This window comes from Miniopterus natalensis, chromosome 4 (genome assembly GCF_054644295.1).
Source record: "Miniopterus natalensis isolate mMinNat1 chromosome 4, mMinNat1.hap1, whole genome shotgun sequence".
Classification (NCBI taxonomy): domain Eukaryota; kingdom Metazoa; phylum Chordata; class Mammalia; order Chiroptera; family Miniopteridae; genus Miniopterus; species Miniopterus natalensis.
The window spans coordinates 7,726,322-7,744,536 of record NC_142084.1 but is presented as its reverse complement, the minus strand read 5'-3'; positions in this window follow the sequence as shown (position 1 = coordinate 7,744,536).

Here is an 18,215-nt window from a genome sequence, read left to right as displayed (position 1 = left end):
GGCCCCCAAAGAAAATGACAACAGGAATGACTAATGACAGACACTGCTCAAGGAGGGGTTGAGCAGGTAAATTTCACCAAATGTGCTGAGGGTCAGGTTTCTCAGAGAAAGAAAATACAAAAAATACAGAAGAGGTTCAGGAGAGAGTGAAAGGATGACTCTGAACGCAGGCTTCTTACTCATTCCGTGTAGACAGAGGGAACTCACCTGGCCCTGCATGAGGGGTGTATGTGTGATATAATATTCAGGAAAGGGAAGTTTTATTTTCTATAATCATTTGCATTAGCATGCACATATTTGAGGTCCTATTCACAAATGTTTTTGTAACGTTAAATATATGTTCCTCGATTGTATGCAACCATTACCTACTCCTTTAAGATAATTTTTATGTATTAAATAGGAAAAGGAAACATATAGCTAATACAAAAGGCAATATTAGATTATTTTAAAATAACGAATCATTCCATCAGTGCATTTTAAATAACAGGAAGCCAGGCCTTAAGGTTGGATGGAACCTTATTATGGCAGCATAGTAAGTAGCTAGGAAAATTCCTGGGTAAGTGAACCGGAGAAAATGAGACCAAAAAATTAAACACAGCCAAACAGTTTGGGCAGCTTGCAAACTGCAAGACCTTATCTTCCCCAACCAAGGTACTTGAGAGCAAATGGTTTATACCCTCCTCCCTAACCAGAGAATACACAGCGTAAATCACCCTGGCCTGGGAAAATAAAGAACAAAGACCCAACTAATGCCATTTGTGCCAGCTAAACCCAAGGACAGGTATCACTTGGAAGTTGTTACGCAGGAAAGATAGCTGCTAGAGCATGAGGAGGGGAAGGAGGGAAAAAAGGGAGTTTATCTCACCCACTAAACAAAGAAGTCAGCCATCCTAGGACTTGCCAAACAAGATGACCAGATGGATGGATGTACAAACACCCCAAGATAAGCCATAACAATGTACAGTAGAAGGGGACTTGGAAACCTAGTCTGCTTCCCAAGATATCTAGCAGGGGAGCTTTGAAACCTATAGGGGGAAGGGTATAAAACCCCTTGAACACCCACTAGGTGAGGCGCTCAGACTAGTTGAGTTGCCCGCTTGTGCTTTATGCCAAGTGTATTCTTAATAAATTTGCTTGCTTTGCTTTCTGTCACTCATCTGAAATCTTTCATGTGAGATTGGCAAGAGCCGAGGAAGGGACAGCCCCCACCCCTCCAACTCAGGGGGCTGTCTGGTAACATTAACATTCTGCTACTTATTGTGTGAACCATAAAGACTGTGCTGGAGGCCACCCAGGAGGCCGGACCACTCAGAGTAGACACTTGCCTCCTTCCAGCTCTGCTCCATGACCCTCTGACATGTTTATAAAAATAGCACATGATATATTTAATTTTTCCTACTATAGTAGGAAAAATTCCATGCAGCTATCCCTCAGAACTGTGACAGGTGAATTCAGCACTTAGGTATGGACCCAATCCAGTGTACAAACACAACTGTGATATGTCTGGTTGTGAGGCTTCTGCTTGAGGCAGCCAGGGGACAACTAAAGCACAAAGGCTATCAGAGCTCAGAGAGGACCTTGACCTCAACTGGGAGGGTGGGGGGAACAAATCGAGTTATTATTGGCCCCCACAGGAATCTTACATGCAAGACAAAGATCCCCGTGAATCAGGCACTCCCACATATTGTTGGTGGGCTTATAAACTGGTGAAGCCATTTTGAGGTTAATTTTGGTAATGTCAACCAATTTCTAAATATGAACATCCTCTGAACACAAAAGTTCCACATCTAGGAATCTGTCCTACAGAAATGTTCACACGAGCATCTAAAGATACAGAGGATGTTCACTGTGTCGATGTGAAAGCAGAGGTTGGAAATCATCTACTTGCCACTAGAACAAATAAACAAAATATAGCCTGTTCATACTATGGGGCACTATGGCCCCATAAATTTTTATTGTGTACATCAATTTTTACAGGGAGCATGTATTGCTTTTGCAATTAAAAAAGTTAGTCAATGATTCTTTTCTTTCTGCATCATGTCAATGGGAAACAACCACAAGAAACTCCCTATAAAATATACAATGGAAGCCATCTGGTTGAACAGTCTTAACACTCAGGGGGAGTGACATGACATGTTTTTATGTCTTTTAGAATGTTCAAGTCACTGCCTTTGATTGTCTCTGCAGAATCCTTTATTGTTCCTCGGTAGCATCTTGGGTAGAGCCCATAACGTTCATATAACATTCATTGTTAAATGATCTGTCCAGTTTGCAAACTCTTATCTCATATTGAATTCCAGCCCCCATCAGGTTGGGGACCTGCAGTGAAGAAGGGTCATCCTGCCTCTGGAAACCTCTTCTACCTCCGTCTGACAGGCTCTTTCTGTTCTCTCCGCACTGATTCGAAGAGAGATGCAGCCACAACCTCCCAGTGGCCTCCCCACTGCTCAGTTCCCCCAGTGTTGGCTGAACACCTCACCTCTACTCCATCTGTTCACACAGGACACCCCAATGCTTCTGTGATGCTTGGCCCCTCGCCTGCAGACAGAGTGCTTGGGAAGGATGCAGCAAAGTGGCTCAGTTTGGTCAGCTTTCCAGATGATCTTTGACCCCCAGAAAACTACCATCTGTGTGTGTGTGCCTTGTTGAGTGGGGGTTGGGTGGGCTCTCTCCCAGTTTTCTCTTCCTTTGGGCAGATCAACAACCCTATCAAACAAGATACCAAGCTCCTCTTCTTGCAGAAATCCCCCAAAGTTATATCTGATTCTTTTAGGGTTGGCTTAGGGTAGTGGCAAGTACCCCACCCTCCTCTCCATGAAGGGCAGTAAATTGCTTCTCACCATGAATGTTCCACTCCCCAGGCCTCCAACTGACTCCAGTCTCCTTCCATCTTCTACTCCTAAAAGGAAATCAGCTTATTTTATTTTATTTTATTTTATTTTATTTTATTTTATTTTATTTTATTTTGGTATTGATTTCAGAAGGAGGAACAGCAAGATAGAAACATCAATGATGAGAGAGAAACATGGATTAGCTGCCTCCTGTATGCCCTCTACTGGGGATCAAGCCCACAACCCAGACATGTGCCCTGACCAGGAATCAAACCATGACCTCCTGGTTCATGGGTTGATGCTCAATCACTGAACCACACGGGCAGGGCAGAAATCAGCTCCTTTTTTGCCACTTATTTCACATATTTATTTATTTTATTTATAGCTTATGGTCAATGCAAATCAACTCCATAAAGTGAAAAAGTATTTAAAAAATTAAAGCATAATTATGCAAAAAGCATAAAAGCAGGTTCATAGGCACACATGGCAGCGTGAGATCTGGCAGATATTTCAAAGGACATCACTCGCTTTTCTCTTGAAGGCCTTGGCCACATCAGACACGAGAGTGCCTCAGTGCGTGTTCATGTGAACCAAAATTTATATCTAAAAATGTTTTCCGCATTGAAACTGTTGTAAAAGATACACTTTCCAGAATGAAGTCTCCTCTCAGGTTTCACATCAGTTTCTAAAAAGGACTGATTCAGAAAGTACTCCAAATGTAATTATTCTGATTCTTAAAGGTTAAAGCAAGTATTTTCAGAAAAAAATTAAAAGAATTATTGCAAACTTAATGCTGGTGCCTCCCAGCCTTACTCCAGCATGGGGTCATCATCTCTGGTTTTGCTTGTGCAGCTCTGGGTGGGGCCTGTGCCACCACTCCCACCATTCTCCTTGCTTCCTTCCCAGGCTCCACTGGCACCTCCACCCTGGCTCCAGGCAGCCTTTTGGCTGATGACTGTACCTGCTTTCAAAGTCCTGGCCTGGAACTCCGTCCCAAAGGAGCCAAGGCTCAGGAACACCCCCATTCTGATGAGACTTGGAGGGCTCCTCCTCCAGCCAGCGGACCCCTGCATACTGGCTGCCACAGTCCACATCAGGCTGGGGAACTCTTACTGTCTTTGTCTTTCCCAGCAACAATTTGGAGATTTTGTAGATAAAGGTCCAGAACCACGTCATTGTATCTGTCACTGCTGCTGCCTCCCTGGGTTAGTCTCCAAGCCTCCCCTGGCAGGTGAATTTGGAGACGAGCTAGTCAGCGAGAGACCTTCGAGAACCCTAGGACTGGCAAAAAGAAGCAGCAGGTGAGCTGAGCAGCATGGGGGTGGGGGTGGGGGTGGGGGTGGGGACTGGCTGGAGTCCTCATTGGGCCTGAAACTAGTTTCAGGACGGTGAACCCAAACAAGTTGGGGCCCAGCTCTCATCTGCCTTCTACTAACCTGCGAGCCCACGACCTCATTGTAAGGCCAGGTATGTACTTGCTTTTTAAAACTTTTTAATTGTCACCTTCTTGCTGAACAAGTTGCTCTCAGTAGGTCTAAGAAGTAAGAGAAGGAACCAATAGCATTAAAACTAAGCAAGGCCAACGCAAGGAAATGGGTTAAGTGGAACTGGTCCCTCTGTTGGTGTTTCTGGGAGGAAACCTGAGATGCAGGAGAAAGGGAGTCCACACTTCAGGTTTCTGCTCTGCCATGTGAAGAGCTAGGAAGCATCAGTCTCATCCTTACAACACTGCTGCTTGAAAACTGGAGACAGAGGTGGGTACAGACAATCAGTGTGCCAGGGGCAGAAGCCCAGGAGGAGAAGCCTGCTGCTGGAGCCAGTACCCGCAGGAACGTAAACTGGAGTTAACCAACTGCTGGAGACAGAGCATGGACTAGCTTGAGAGTTCAATCTGGTCCAGTGGGGCCAGTTTTCGTGGGTCCCCACACTTTCTTGAGTTTTACCTGCAAGGGCCTGACCAGGTTCTCACTGTGAAGATTGGAGGAAAACGCCCTCACACTTCCAGCAGGGGCAGAGGGAAAGCCACCACTTTGAAATCCACAGGGCACTCTGTCCTTCCTCCAGCTCTCCGGAACAAAGCCGGCCCCCAGGGAAACGACTTCATCTGACCTGGGAAAGGGTGCTTACCAGCTCCAGCCCCCTTCAGCCCTCCTGTCATATATGGGGCAGGGCACTGAGAATCACTTCTGAAGGCCAGATCCCGGGGCCCAGGCCCAAAAAGAGACTGAGACCTCATCGTAGCACCACAGAATGTTCCCTCCCCAACACCTACCACCGCAGCAGCAGGACCTGCACAATAACAGAGGATTGTGGTAAAAAAAAAAAACACCAAAAAAAAAAAACCCTGCAAGGCTGAGACTCTGTTTAAGAAGGACTTTCTAGGGGAGACAAAAACAAGGACACGAGAGGAAACTGAAATCTTAAACAACTACAGCTGTGGCAAACAATAAACGGTGTCACTCCCGGCCAGATCAACCCAAACCATCACACTAAAGCCAACTCAACTCAGTTCCTATTACCCAATACATCATGCCTGATTTTCAACACAAATTACAATGCATACTAAAAAGGAAGAAAAAACAGTCTGAAGAGAAAAAGGAGACAACAGAACCAAACTCAGATATAACAATAATTTTGGAATGATCAGACCAGGAATTTAAAACAATGATTAATATGCTAAGGGTTGTAATGGAAAAAGTGGACAACATGTAAGAACAGTGCATAATGTAAGCAGAGAGGTTGAAACTCTGAGAAAGAATTTTTAAAATGCTAGAAATCAAACAACTCTATAACAGAAATGCAGAATGCATTTGATGGGCTCGCCAGTTGTCTGGACAGGGCTGGGGAAAGGGTCTCCGAGCTTGAGACTATGGCAATAGAAACTTCCCAAACTGAAATACAAAGAGAAAAAAGGTGAAGGAAAAAATAAAACAAAAACAGAACAGAATATTCAAGAACTGTAGGACAAATACAAAAGGTATAACATGTGCATATAAGAATACCAAAAGGAGTGTTATGCTAAGTGAAATAAGTCAGAGAGAGAAAGACAAATACCATGTGATTTCACTTATATGTGGAATTTAAAGAAAAAAAATAAATGAACAAACAAAACTGAAGCAAACTCATAGATGCAGAGAACATTTTGATGATTGCCAGAGGGGAGAGGAGTTGGGGGCTGGGTAAAAAAGGTGAAGGGATTAATATGTGCAAATTGCCAGTTATAACAACAGTCTTAGAGATGTAAAGTACAGCATAAAGAACACAGTCAATAATATTGTAATAGCTTTGTATGGTGTCAGGTGGGCGCTAGACTTATTGGGAATCACTTCATAAGTTACATAAATGTCTAATCACTACATTGTACACCTGAAACTAATGTAATATTGTATGTCAACTGCAATTGAAAAAAATTTTTGAAGTTATTTTTAAAAAAATTACCAAAAGGAAGGGAAAGAGAGAAGGGAACAAAAGAAGTATTTGAAGTAACAATGGCTAAGATTTTACCTGCATTAATAACAGCAAACTACAAATCCAGGAAGCTCAGAGAACACCAAGTAAGATTAAAAACAACAACAACTAAAAATCTACACCTAGGCCTATCATATTCAAAATTGCACAAAACCAAAGATGAAAAGGAAAATCTTGAAAGAAGCCAGAGGGAAAACATCTTACCTATAGAGAAATAAAGATAAGAATTACATCAGAGTTCCTGTCATACACCATGCAAGCAAGAATTGACTGAGGCGAAACATTTACTGTGGAAAGACAAAACCACCAACCTAGAATTCTCTGCCCACAACAAATAATCCTAAAATTTATGTGGAACCACTAAAGACCCCTAATATCCAAAGCAATCTTGAGAAAGAACAAATTTGGAGGTGTTGTGTTTCCTGATTTCAAACTACATTACAAAGCTATAATAATTAAAACAGTATGACACAGGCAAAAAACAGACACACGGATCAGTGGAACAGAATAGAGAGCCCAGAAATAAACCCTTACTTACATGGTCAATTAACCTATGACAAAGGAAGCACAATATACAACGGAGAAGTCAGAGTCTCTTCAACAAGTGATACTGGAAAAACTGGACAGATAAATGCAAAAAAGTGAAAATGAACCATTCTCTTACAACATATACAAAAATAAACTTAAAATGGATTAAAGACTTAAATGTCAGACATGAAACCATAAAAGTCCTAAATAAAGCATAGAAATGGAACTCTTTGACATCACTCTTAATATTTTTTTGGCTATATCTCCTTGGGCAAAGGCAGCAAAAACGAAAAGAAATAAATGGAAATACATCAAGCTAAAAAGCCTCTGCACAGTAAACCATCAACAAGATGAAAAGACAACCTACTGAACAGAGATATTTGCAAATGGTATATTGAATAAGGTGTTGATATCCAAAATATATAAGGAACTCATACAACTCAGTAAGAAAAAATAAACAAACAATATGATTTTTTAAAATGGGTAGAGGACATGAAGAGATATTTCTCTAAAGAGGACACACAGATGGCCAACAGACATACAAAAGCGTTCAACATCACTCATCGTCAGGGAAATGCAATTCAAAAGCACAATGAGATATCACCTCACACCTATCAGAATGGCTGTTATCAAAAAGTCAACAAATAACATGAGTTGACAAGAATGTAGAGAAAAGGAAACCCTCATGCACTGTTGGTGGAACTGCAGACTGGTGCAGCCACTAGGGAAAACAGAATGAAGATTCCTCAAAAACTTAAAAATAGCCCTAGTCAGTTTGGCTCCATGGTTAGAATGTCTGCCCAGGACTGAAGTGGCCTGGGTTCAGTTCCAGCCAAGGGCACATACCTCGGTTGCAGGCTCAATCCCCGGCTCCGGTCAGCTCGAGAGCGGGAGGCAACCCATCCATGTGTTTCTCACACTGATGTTTCTCTCTTTCTCTCTCTCTCTCTCTCCCTTCCCACTTCCACTCTATCTGAAAAGCAGTGGGGGGAGAAATACCCCCAGGTGAGTATTAAAAATAAAAATAAAAACAAAACTACCTTATAACCCAGCAATTCCGTTTCTGGGGGCCAGACAGCAAAGGCCTGGGGATCATGTGGAGGGAGCAGGTGTTCCCCAAGGGGCAACAGGAAACCATGGGAAATTAGTCAAACTCACAATTCAAATCAGATTTTCACTTTTAACTATTCTTTCAGGATGCAGAAGTTAGAAAACGAACTATCTGGGTATAAAAAGTGAGTGTAGGGAGACAGGTCATTTCTCAGGGCTAGGGAAAAGGGAATGGTGGCTCGGAGGGCGGTGAGAGTAACTCTGAGAGGTGCTGCAAACGGAACCTGAACGCAAGTGAGCCCCAACATCCGGCCCTCCACAGGCAGCCTGCCCCACCACTGCAGGGGAGGGCCACTCCCTTCAGTCCTCCTGCCCTAAAACACAGCGCTGTGTCATCCTTACCCCCTCACCCTCACAGCCCAGCCTGGACTGTCAGCAAATCCTGTCAGCTTTACCTTCCAAATAGACCCAGAGCTGGACCACTTAGGCACCACCATGGGCACCTGGACGGCAGCAGAAGCCCACCCGGCCGGGCTCCCAGCCTGGCCCAGGCCAAACCCACTTCCACAAGCTATCCCATCTCTTGGGCACTGGGCATACAGTGCTCAGCCGCCTCCCAACCTGGCCGAGGCCAAACCCACTTCCACGAGCTATCCCATCTCTTGGGCACTGGGCATACAGTGCTCAGCCGCCTCCCAGCCTGGCCCAGGCCAAACCCACTTCCACGAGCTATCCCATCCCTTGGGCACTGGGCATACAGTGCTCAGCCGCCTCCCAGCCTGGCCCAGGCCAAACCCACTTCGACAGGCTATCCCATCCCTCGGGCACTGGGCATACAGTGCTCAGCCGCCTCCCAGCCTGGCCCAGGCCAAACCCACTTCGACAGGCTATCCCATCCCTCGGGCACTGGGCATACAGTGCCCAGCCGACTGCCCGCCCTGCCTTCAGCCTCTAGAATGAAGCAGGCTCCCCATCGCTTCATTCCCAAACCATTCAGAACGTGCTCTGGCCAACGCAGCCGGACTTACGCTGGGGAACTCAGCTGTTTGGTCCGAGGAACAGCGAAGCAGGTCGCCCAGCTTAAGTAGAGTTTGCATCAGGCCTTGCCCCGGCTATTATCTGGTCACCTTCCCGCCTCCCTGGAGACGCTCACATGGCTTCATGGTCTCGTGGACCCTCAGACCGCGTCCTACCGCATCCGTCTCTGATTGAATTGCTCACTAGGAATTCCGTTTCTGCTCACCCGCATGCTTTGCCCTTAGGCTCGCATCTCCTCCAGACCATGGAGCTGAATGAGGCTGCTGGAGACCTCCCTGCGGAGGCGTCCTGAGCTGCTGCGTGAACCAGCCAGTCACAGGAACAACTGCCTGCTTCTCTCACAGCCCGCTCTGCATCTCCTCCCAAAGCCTCCACCAGAGACTTTCCCAGGCATTTGCTGTTGGTGCGGCAGAAAGGGGAGCCCTGAGCAAACCCACTAAGTGCCAGGCACCGGGGCCAAAGATGAACGCTGCAGAGCTACAGAGAGACAGCTGGAAAGCATCGCAGCTCAGTAGCTGAGGCCCGGAACAGATGCAGTGAGGAAACAGGAGGGGGCGTAGCTTGGGAAGCCCCCACAGCAGGCCGCACTTGGAGCCTGGTCTTCACCCTTTAGGGCCACACTTCAGAATCACCCAAGGGCTTGTCATAAATGCAGTTCTCTGAGCCCCACTCCAGACACTCTGATTCGGGTGGTCTGAAGTGGAGCCCGGGAACCTGAGGGGCCTGGGTGATACCAACTCAGGTGGGCCTGTTTAGAAGCCCTGAGAATCAGCGCTGTGGGGTAGGGAGCAGTCGGCTGATGGTCATTACCACTGCCTGGGAAGGTCTGGAGCCCCAGTACATCTAGCAGTTGGCAGTGGGGGTGGGGGGACTGGAGATGGGTGTGCAAGGAGCGTAGATGGGGCAAACAAGCGAGACCAAAGGGCAGCCATGCGTGACAGAGGCCCCAAGATGACTGTAAAAAGAGGACACTATCCTAGATGTTTACTGGGGGCGAGGGCTCTGTGCACCTTCTAGAGGGACTCAGTGACACCTGGTCTCCTGATCACTTCTCTAGAGCAGATTAATTCTTCCTTCATGTGTCCCTTCCTGGACGTAACAGCCTGGGTGCCCAGTTCTCAGCAGCCAGTGCCAGGCTCTCTCACTTCCTAACTCACTGCTGCCTTACCCCGAGCCCCCGCCAGCTGCTGCTCTTAGAGCTACAAGACAGACAAGCAGAAGATGGTCCTTGGGGGTTGGAGCTAAGGGCTGTGTTTTTCTTTTTCTAACCTGCATGGAGAGTTTCAAAACAAGGAGCAGAAAACTCTTCGAGGAGCCCCCCCGGCCAGATGAGGTCAGAAACTTGCCCGTGTCAAACTCCAGGATGGACCGATTCGCCCTCCATGGGTGATTTTTCTAGGAAAAGCTGTTGGGGAAGATGCTTAGGAGGTGGAAGGTGAGATAAAGAGGACAGCAGGGACTGGGAGTGCAAGAGGAGCCTGTGCTGACAGGAGAACAAATGACCGGGGGCAGTGGGTAGGCCGGAGGCACTGAGTACAGGGAGATGGGAGGGGCTGGAGGCCGGGACGGAAGCTGCTGGGGTGGGCTAGGGAGAGGTCAGGGGACAGGACAGTTTGGTTTTGTACCTTCCTTAGCTCTTACTAAAATTAAAGGGTGGTAAATGGGGGTTTCCCTCAGGAGTTGGTACCTTTCCTTTCTCCGTGTGCCCACCCCTCCACCCCAAGGCCGTAGAAAGCTTTGGAGGCAACTGATGTCAGCACTGGGCTCACCTGCACCGCTGTCTCCCCAGTGGCTTCTGGGAAAGTGACTTCCTGAGCCTACTCCTGATGTACTAAATCAGAACCTCTGGAGGTGTGAGAAGGAAATAGTCTTTTCTGTCAAAGAGATTAGAACAGGTCAAACTGAACAGACGCCCCCCTCAGCATCCTCCATTTCACCGTGGCAGCCCCCATTTGTATTAAGAGTCTGTGCAGGCAGTTGTCCATCCCAAGGGTCCGTTCTGTGCCCCTGTTGTCCAAATCAGGCTGCGGGTTTCGATTGTGATGCCTCACCCTAAACATAGGGCCTGGCACAGTGGCGCTCTCCTTAGGGATGAAAGCCGAGGGGACTCCCGTGCCATGTGCCCGCCTGCCTGACTCGGCAGCTCCGCTCCCTTCTGCAGAAGTAAAGCTTCCCTTGCCCAGTTACTTTCCATTCATTGTGTCTTTATTTGAGGCACAGTCGAAACCTATTCCCAAAAGAGGTAAGCTCCCAAACATACTCCATCAAAAAGCAACCTGGGTGACTTTTAAGTGTGGTCAATCTGAAAAGACTCATGACCAAGGCCCAGAGAGTTTTTCTGGGACTTTCTCGGGGTTCTGACAGTGTGCTGGGGACAGCAGCTGTACAGCAGTCTGCTGCTTCCCAGACAAACCAACCAGTCATCTTGAATTACTCCCCGGGCCCCAGGATTTGAGGAGCAGGCAGAGGTCATCACAAGCAATGGTTCCAAATTTTAGCTGCCTATTAGAATCACAAGGGTGTCGTTTAAAAGTTGCTTTGGTCTACCACAAACCAATCAAATTGAAAGCTCTTAAGAGATTAAACATAGCGATGGACTGAGTGGAAGCTACACTGACACTCTCCCAGAACCAAACTGGAACTACAACTAAAATATACAAAAACCATCCTGAATAATCAACTGAAGACTGGCTGGAGAGCACCCCCATAACCAAGGAGGAAAAGTGGAGACCACACAGAGACTGGTAGGAAGTGTGGAGGCACGAGAGGGCTGGCTGGGCTCCCACAGGCAGCAGCTGAAGTTCCGGAAGGATGTCTCAGCTGTGGGGGTTCCCACTGAGGACTCTGGGGCCTAAACCCCAGGCTGGGCTTCCCAGCCCAGAGCACCAGAACTGAGAAAGGTGCCCACATAAGATCTATCTGAAAAGTGGCTGGGTTTCTGTCTGCCAGGGAGAGGTGGCTGGAACTGCAGGCACCCTCTTAAAGAGCCAATGCACAAAGTTTTGTGTGTAGCCACTCACCTTGGGCTCCGGCAGAGGGAGGGCAGAGTGGACTGGAGCTGTGTGAACAGAATCTGGGGATGTGGGCTCTGGAGATTGAGATGAGAAAACACCCCTCTGGATTCCTGTGCCTAGTCATTCTCCTGTGCAGCAGAGGGCATCTTTCTCAGGCACACATTTTGCTGCTTTTGCCTGAGAGGAAAGCAACTGCCCCACCCTGCTGGAAAACCTCTCACCCTATCCAGTGGAGTTTCTACAGCCTGAGGCTCATTAAGAGAATCAGATTAATCAGCCTGCAGGCAGAAGGAGACCTCAGAGTGCTTTGAGTCTTTGCCTGATCTGCTTCTGGACCCGAGCCTTGGAAAAGCAGACTTTGGTGTGCATCTTGGTCCTGTCCAAACTCACCCAGCCCCAACAGAGGAGACCTCAAGTCAAGGGTTGTTGATAGTTCCAAACAGGGTACTCAGGGCCAGTCACAAACTGCATCTGACTTTGGCCTGCACCAGAGACCATCCAAAAAGACTGAGAGTCCTAGCAGATCTACCTAATACAGAGAAACAAACCCAAACAGGTAGCCAAAACGGGGAGACAAAAAAACAAGCCCCAAATGAAAGAACAAGAGAAGTCTCCAGAAAAAGAGCTAAATGAAATGGAGATAAGCAATCTGTCAGATATAGAGTTCAGAATACTGATTGTAAGGATGCTCAACAGCATGAGAAAAGATACAGAAACTATGAAGGAAGTTAAGAATGACATAGCAGAAATAAAGAATACATTGGAAGGAATAAACAGCAGATTAGAGGAATCTGAGGATCAGATCAGTGAATTAGAAGACAGGGTAGAAAAAATCACTCAAAAAGAAAAAACAATTAAAAAACAGGACAGTCTAAGGGAGCTGTGGGACAACATGAAACATAACAATATTTGCATCATAGGAGTGCCAGAAGAGGTCAAAAGTAAGCAAGGGCTAGAGAACCTGTTTAAAGAAATAATGGCAGAAAATTTCCCTAACCTGGTGAAGGAAAAAGTCACTCAAGTTCTGGAGGCACAGAGAGTGCCAAGCAAGAAGAATCCAAAGAGGCCCATGCCCAGACACATCATAATTAAAATGCCAAGCATTCAAATTACAGAGAGAATCTTAAAGGCAGCTAAAGAAAAGCAATCTGTTACCTACAAAGGAGCTCCCATAAGGCTGTCAGATGATTTCTCATCCGAAACTCTACAGGCCAGAAGGGAATGGCATGATGTATTCACCGTAATGGAAAGCAAGGATCTGAAACCAAGACTATTCTATCCAACAAGGCTATCATTCAAAATAGGTGGTGAAATAAAGAGCTTCACAGACAAAAAAAAAGGCTAAAGGAGTTATTGCCACCAAACCAGCATTGCAGGAAATGTTAAAGGGACGGCTGTAATTAGAAGTAGAAATAGGGAGAGAGAGAAACATAGGCATAAAGAATTAAAATGGCAATAGATAAGTATCTATCCACAATAACCTTAAATGTAAATAAATTAATTGCTCCAATAAAAAGACATAAGGTGGCTGAGTGGATAAGTAAACATGACCCAAATATATGCTGTCTACAAGAGACCCACGTCAGAACAAAAGACTCACACAGGATGAGAGTGAAGGGATGGGAAAAATTTTTCCATGCCAAAAAAAACTGGGCTAGCAATACTCATATCGAACAAAGGAGACTTGAAAATGAAGACCATAATGAGAGACAAGAAAGGTCACTACGTAATACTAAAGGGATCGATCCAACAAGAAGATATGACCCTGATAAATATAAATGCACATATATGCACCCAATATAGGAGCACCTAAGTTTACAAAAAAAACTTCTTGAGGACTTTGAGGGAGAGATCAACAGCAATACAATCATAGTAGGGGACTTTAACACCCCACTAGCTTCACTGCATAGGCCTTCCAGACAAAAAAATCAATGAGGCAACATTGACCCTAAATGATACACTAGATCAGGTGGATTTAATTGACATTTACAGAACATTCCACCCCAAAGCTGCAGAATATACATTCTTCTCAAGTGTGCACAGGACATTCTCAAAGACAGTCCACATGTTAGGACACAAAACAAGTCTCTCAACGCAATTTACAATAGCTAAGATCTTGAAACAGCCCAGGTGCCCATCAGTAGATAAGTGGATAAAAAAACTGTGGCACATTTACACCATGGTATAGTATGCAGCTATAAAAAGGAAGGATCTCTGATCCTTTGGGACAGCATGGAGGGACCTGGAGGGTATTATGCTAAGTGAAATAAGCCAGTCAGAGAAAGACAAGTATCACATGATCTCACTCATATGTGGAATGAAATAAACAAAATAAACTGATGAACAAAATAAATACAGAGACATAGAAGCATGGGACAGACTGAGGGATCTCAGAGGGAAGGTGAGGGTGGGGGAGTGGGTGGGGAGAGATTAATCAAAGAACTTATATGTTTATAAGCATAACCCATGTACACAGACATTGGTATGGGGAAGGCTTGGGGCAGGGGTGAATGTGGGGTAGAAGGTATCAATGGGGGAAAAAGAGGGACATCTTTCAACAATATGCATAAATTTTTAAAAAGAAAAAAAGCCCTCAGTTGCAACACAGATCAAAGCACTAAAGGCTTGCAGGTAACTAATGGGCAGCTCAGGAGGAACCTTGGCACCAAAGCAGGGATCCCACCCTCTTTGTACCGTAGACTCCTTCTCAGAATAATTTTTAAAAACACAAATACATAGAAAATACAAAGAAAAGCCATTATGTTAACATACAGTAATCAAAAATTAAAACGTACTTTATTAAGTGGGCCAATTTTCTATGTCAAAAATGATCTAACAGTAATTTCAACCAGATATGATACTGTACTTATTATACAGTAAATAACAAGATATAGCAGTGGATCTAATAAATGATATAATTTCAAGAAACTGATAATATTTCAAGGTGTCTGCAACAGTTGCAATGTAATCTGCAACAGCTGGAGTTTCTTTTGGTGACAAGTCACAGCATTATGGTGATTTGTTGCTTCCATTCATAACGTCCAGAGAGCATTGCCCTCTGCTGGCCTTTGTTATGAATATAAACCCTCAGGCCCCACCCCAGATGGGCTGTATCTCTGTTCTTCTATAACAACAGCCAGCTCCACCCCCTCCCCATCTCAAGTAGAATGTTTTTCAATCTGTGAGAATTTAATAAGTGGAAAGGTATCTCATGTTAAAAAATCAATAAACATACTAGCTTTTTATTTTTTGTGTGTAGAGTTCAAAGAACTGAATGCCTTCTTCTCATATGCAGACGTATCTCATTTTATTGCATACTATCTTTTTCCATCTTTATTGTCCATTTCTGTTTCTTCCACAAATTGGGGAAGTTCAGGCATTTCATCCATGTTTCTGTGAATGTATATGTCTCTAGCAGCTCTCTTTAGATATTGGGATTATTAATCAACGTCTGCCTTTTCTTCAAAGGTTGACAATATTGAGAAGAAAAATGGTGGTGGAGTAGGTGAAAGCAACACACACCTCCTCCTGGTGCCGAACCAGAGTTAGACCTAAAATTTAGAGCAATTAACCTGAATTAAAAACAGAAGGACACATGAACAGGAGAATTATATCCAAGGATTGAAAAAACGAAGCTACACAGAGAATGGTAAGAAGGGCGGAGACACAAGAAGGGCTAGTCCCTATACCAGGGGGCAGCTGCTGTGAAGTCAGAGAACTATCCCAGCTGCAAAAGCCCCCAATCCCCGCCACCAGAGGAAGTTTGTGTCTCAATATCATGCTGGGACCCCCAAACCAGAGCACCAGGGCCAGGAAGAAGAGCCTGCATAATATTTAGCAGCAAAAATAAATGGGGACTTTGTCTACTGGAAAGAGAAGGGAGCCTGGTTGAATCCCCAGTGAACTCTTTAAGAGCCAGCACACAGGGGCTCACTCTCAGGCACACACCCAGGGCTCTGGTAGAAGGAGGCTCAGGGCATATGGAAGCCATAGAGAGAAGACCTGGGTGGGATAGCTCCAGAGAGCTAAAAGGTAGGCTACTGAGGCGGTCCTGAGCCAACATCCCACACAGCCCTCAGGTACCACCTCCCAGGGTCCAGCACTTCTATTCTTACAGCACCAGCTGGAGAAGGTGCACTAACCTGTCCTCCAAATACTGATGACACCACCCTGCCATGCTTGAGTCCAGCATAGAGGACAGTTGGCTGCACCCAAGAGGGACCTGAGGTGCACTCTTTTTTGGGAGAAACTATAGGTGGTCTTAGACAAGCACTGAACTGAGTGGCTTGGTAATAGGAGTCAATCTTTCCCCCTCCCACTGGTTAGGTAGGCGCCATCCCTAGTGGGAGGTGCCCTGGTCGGTGCCTCAGGCCATGGTCAGCTGTGTAGCTGGGGAGAAACGTGGAATTTCAAGCCTCCCTTCAGGATCTGTAGTGGGGTGCCACCAAGCTAGAAGGCAAGTGGCCAGCTCCCCTCCATAGGAGGGCTGAGGGCTGCACCACCCCCAAAAAAGGCCTGCCTGGATTTGCATTCCCAAAATCTGCTGGCGCTGCTGGCCAAGTGCAGTCCCACAGAGGGAAGGAAGTGCAAATCAGAACAGGGACATCTGGAGCCACCCCCTTAGAGGTCTCCATCAGGATCTCTGGCAGTGAGCTGCAGAGATAGAAGGGGGTGACAAGTTCTCTCCCCTCCCAAGAGCCAGTGCCACCCTAAGCAGAGGGGCAGCCTTGATCTATTCCTCCAGGCTCCACCTGCACTCTTCTGCTGGTGCAGCTGCACAAGAGAAGAGGAACACAACTCAAAACTGGTATATGGGGCGCGACCCCCTCGGTGCCTCCCTACAGGGTCTCTGGCCAGGCAGCACTGAGCTAGAAGACACATAGCTAGCTCCCCTCTCAAGGACCAAGGGCCCACTCTACCCTAATCAAAGGGCAGATTGCATTTGCCTTCCCAACTCCTGCTGGCCCAATCCTGCTGAACTCATTTCCCTGGTGTGAAAGTCAGTCCCAACCATGAACAGGCCAAGGGCAATCAACCCTCAATTACAACAAGATGGCCACATAACCCACACAAGGAACATTCCTAGAGTATTCAGCTCAGGAGATCAGGAAGACTACACCACTGAGTCCCACAGGATACTTACTACATAAGGCCACTTTATGAGGACTGGGAGTCATAGTAGTTCTATCTAACACATAGAAACAAACACAAAGAGGCAGGTAAAATGGGGTGACAAAGACATAACCCCCAAATGAAAGAAAAGAAAAAATCTCCAGAAAAATAACTAAATGAAATGTAAGCAAGCAATTTATCAGACACAGAGTTCAAAATGATGGTTATAAGGATGCTCAACCAGCTTAGTGAGAACTACAAGGAACTTAATGAGAATGACAAAACGTCATAGAACTACATAAACATGAAAAGGAGCATAGAAACTATGAATAAGAACCAGTGGGGAATGAAGAATACCATATCTGACATCAAGAATACACTGGAAGGAATTAAAAGTAGGCTGGCAAAGTGGAGGAATGAATCAGCGATTTGGAAGACAAGGTAGAAAAAAACACCCAGACAGGGCAACAAAAAGAAAAAAGAATGAAAATAGTTTAAGGAAACACTGGGACAGCATGAAACATAACAATATCTGCATAATAGTGGTACTAGAAGGAGAAAAAAGTGAGCAAGGGACAGAGAACCTGTTTGAAGGAATAATCACAGGAAACTTCCTTAACCTGGTGAAAGAAAAAGTTACACACATTCAGGGAGTACAGAGTCCCAATCAAGATAAACCCAAAGAGACCCACACCAAACACATTATAATTAAAATGGCCGAGGCTAAAGACAAAGAGAGAATTTTTTATATATCTTCATTGATTTCAGAGAGAGAAAGGGAGTGGGAGAGAGAGACAGAAACATCAATGATGAAAGAGTCATTGATCAGCTGCCTCCTGCACGTCCGCCACTGGGGATCGAGCCAGCAACCCGGCCATATGCCCTGACTGTGAATCGAACCGTGTTCTTCTGGATCATAGGTTGATGCTCAACTGCTGAGCCATGCCAGCCTGGCCAAAGAGAGAATCTTAAAGGTAGCAAGAGAGACACCTACAAGGGAGCTCCCATAAGGCTGTCAGAAGATGTCCCCACAAAAACACTCCAGGCCAGAGGGATTGGCATGAAGTATTGAAAGTAATGAAAAGCAAGAACCTGCAACCAACACTGCTCTATACAGCAAAGTTCTCATTTAAAACAGAGGCAAAATAAAGAGTTTCCCAGACAAAAGAAGACT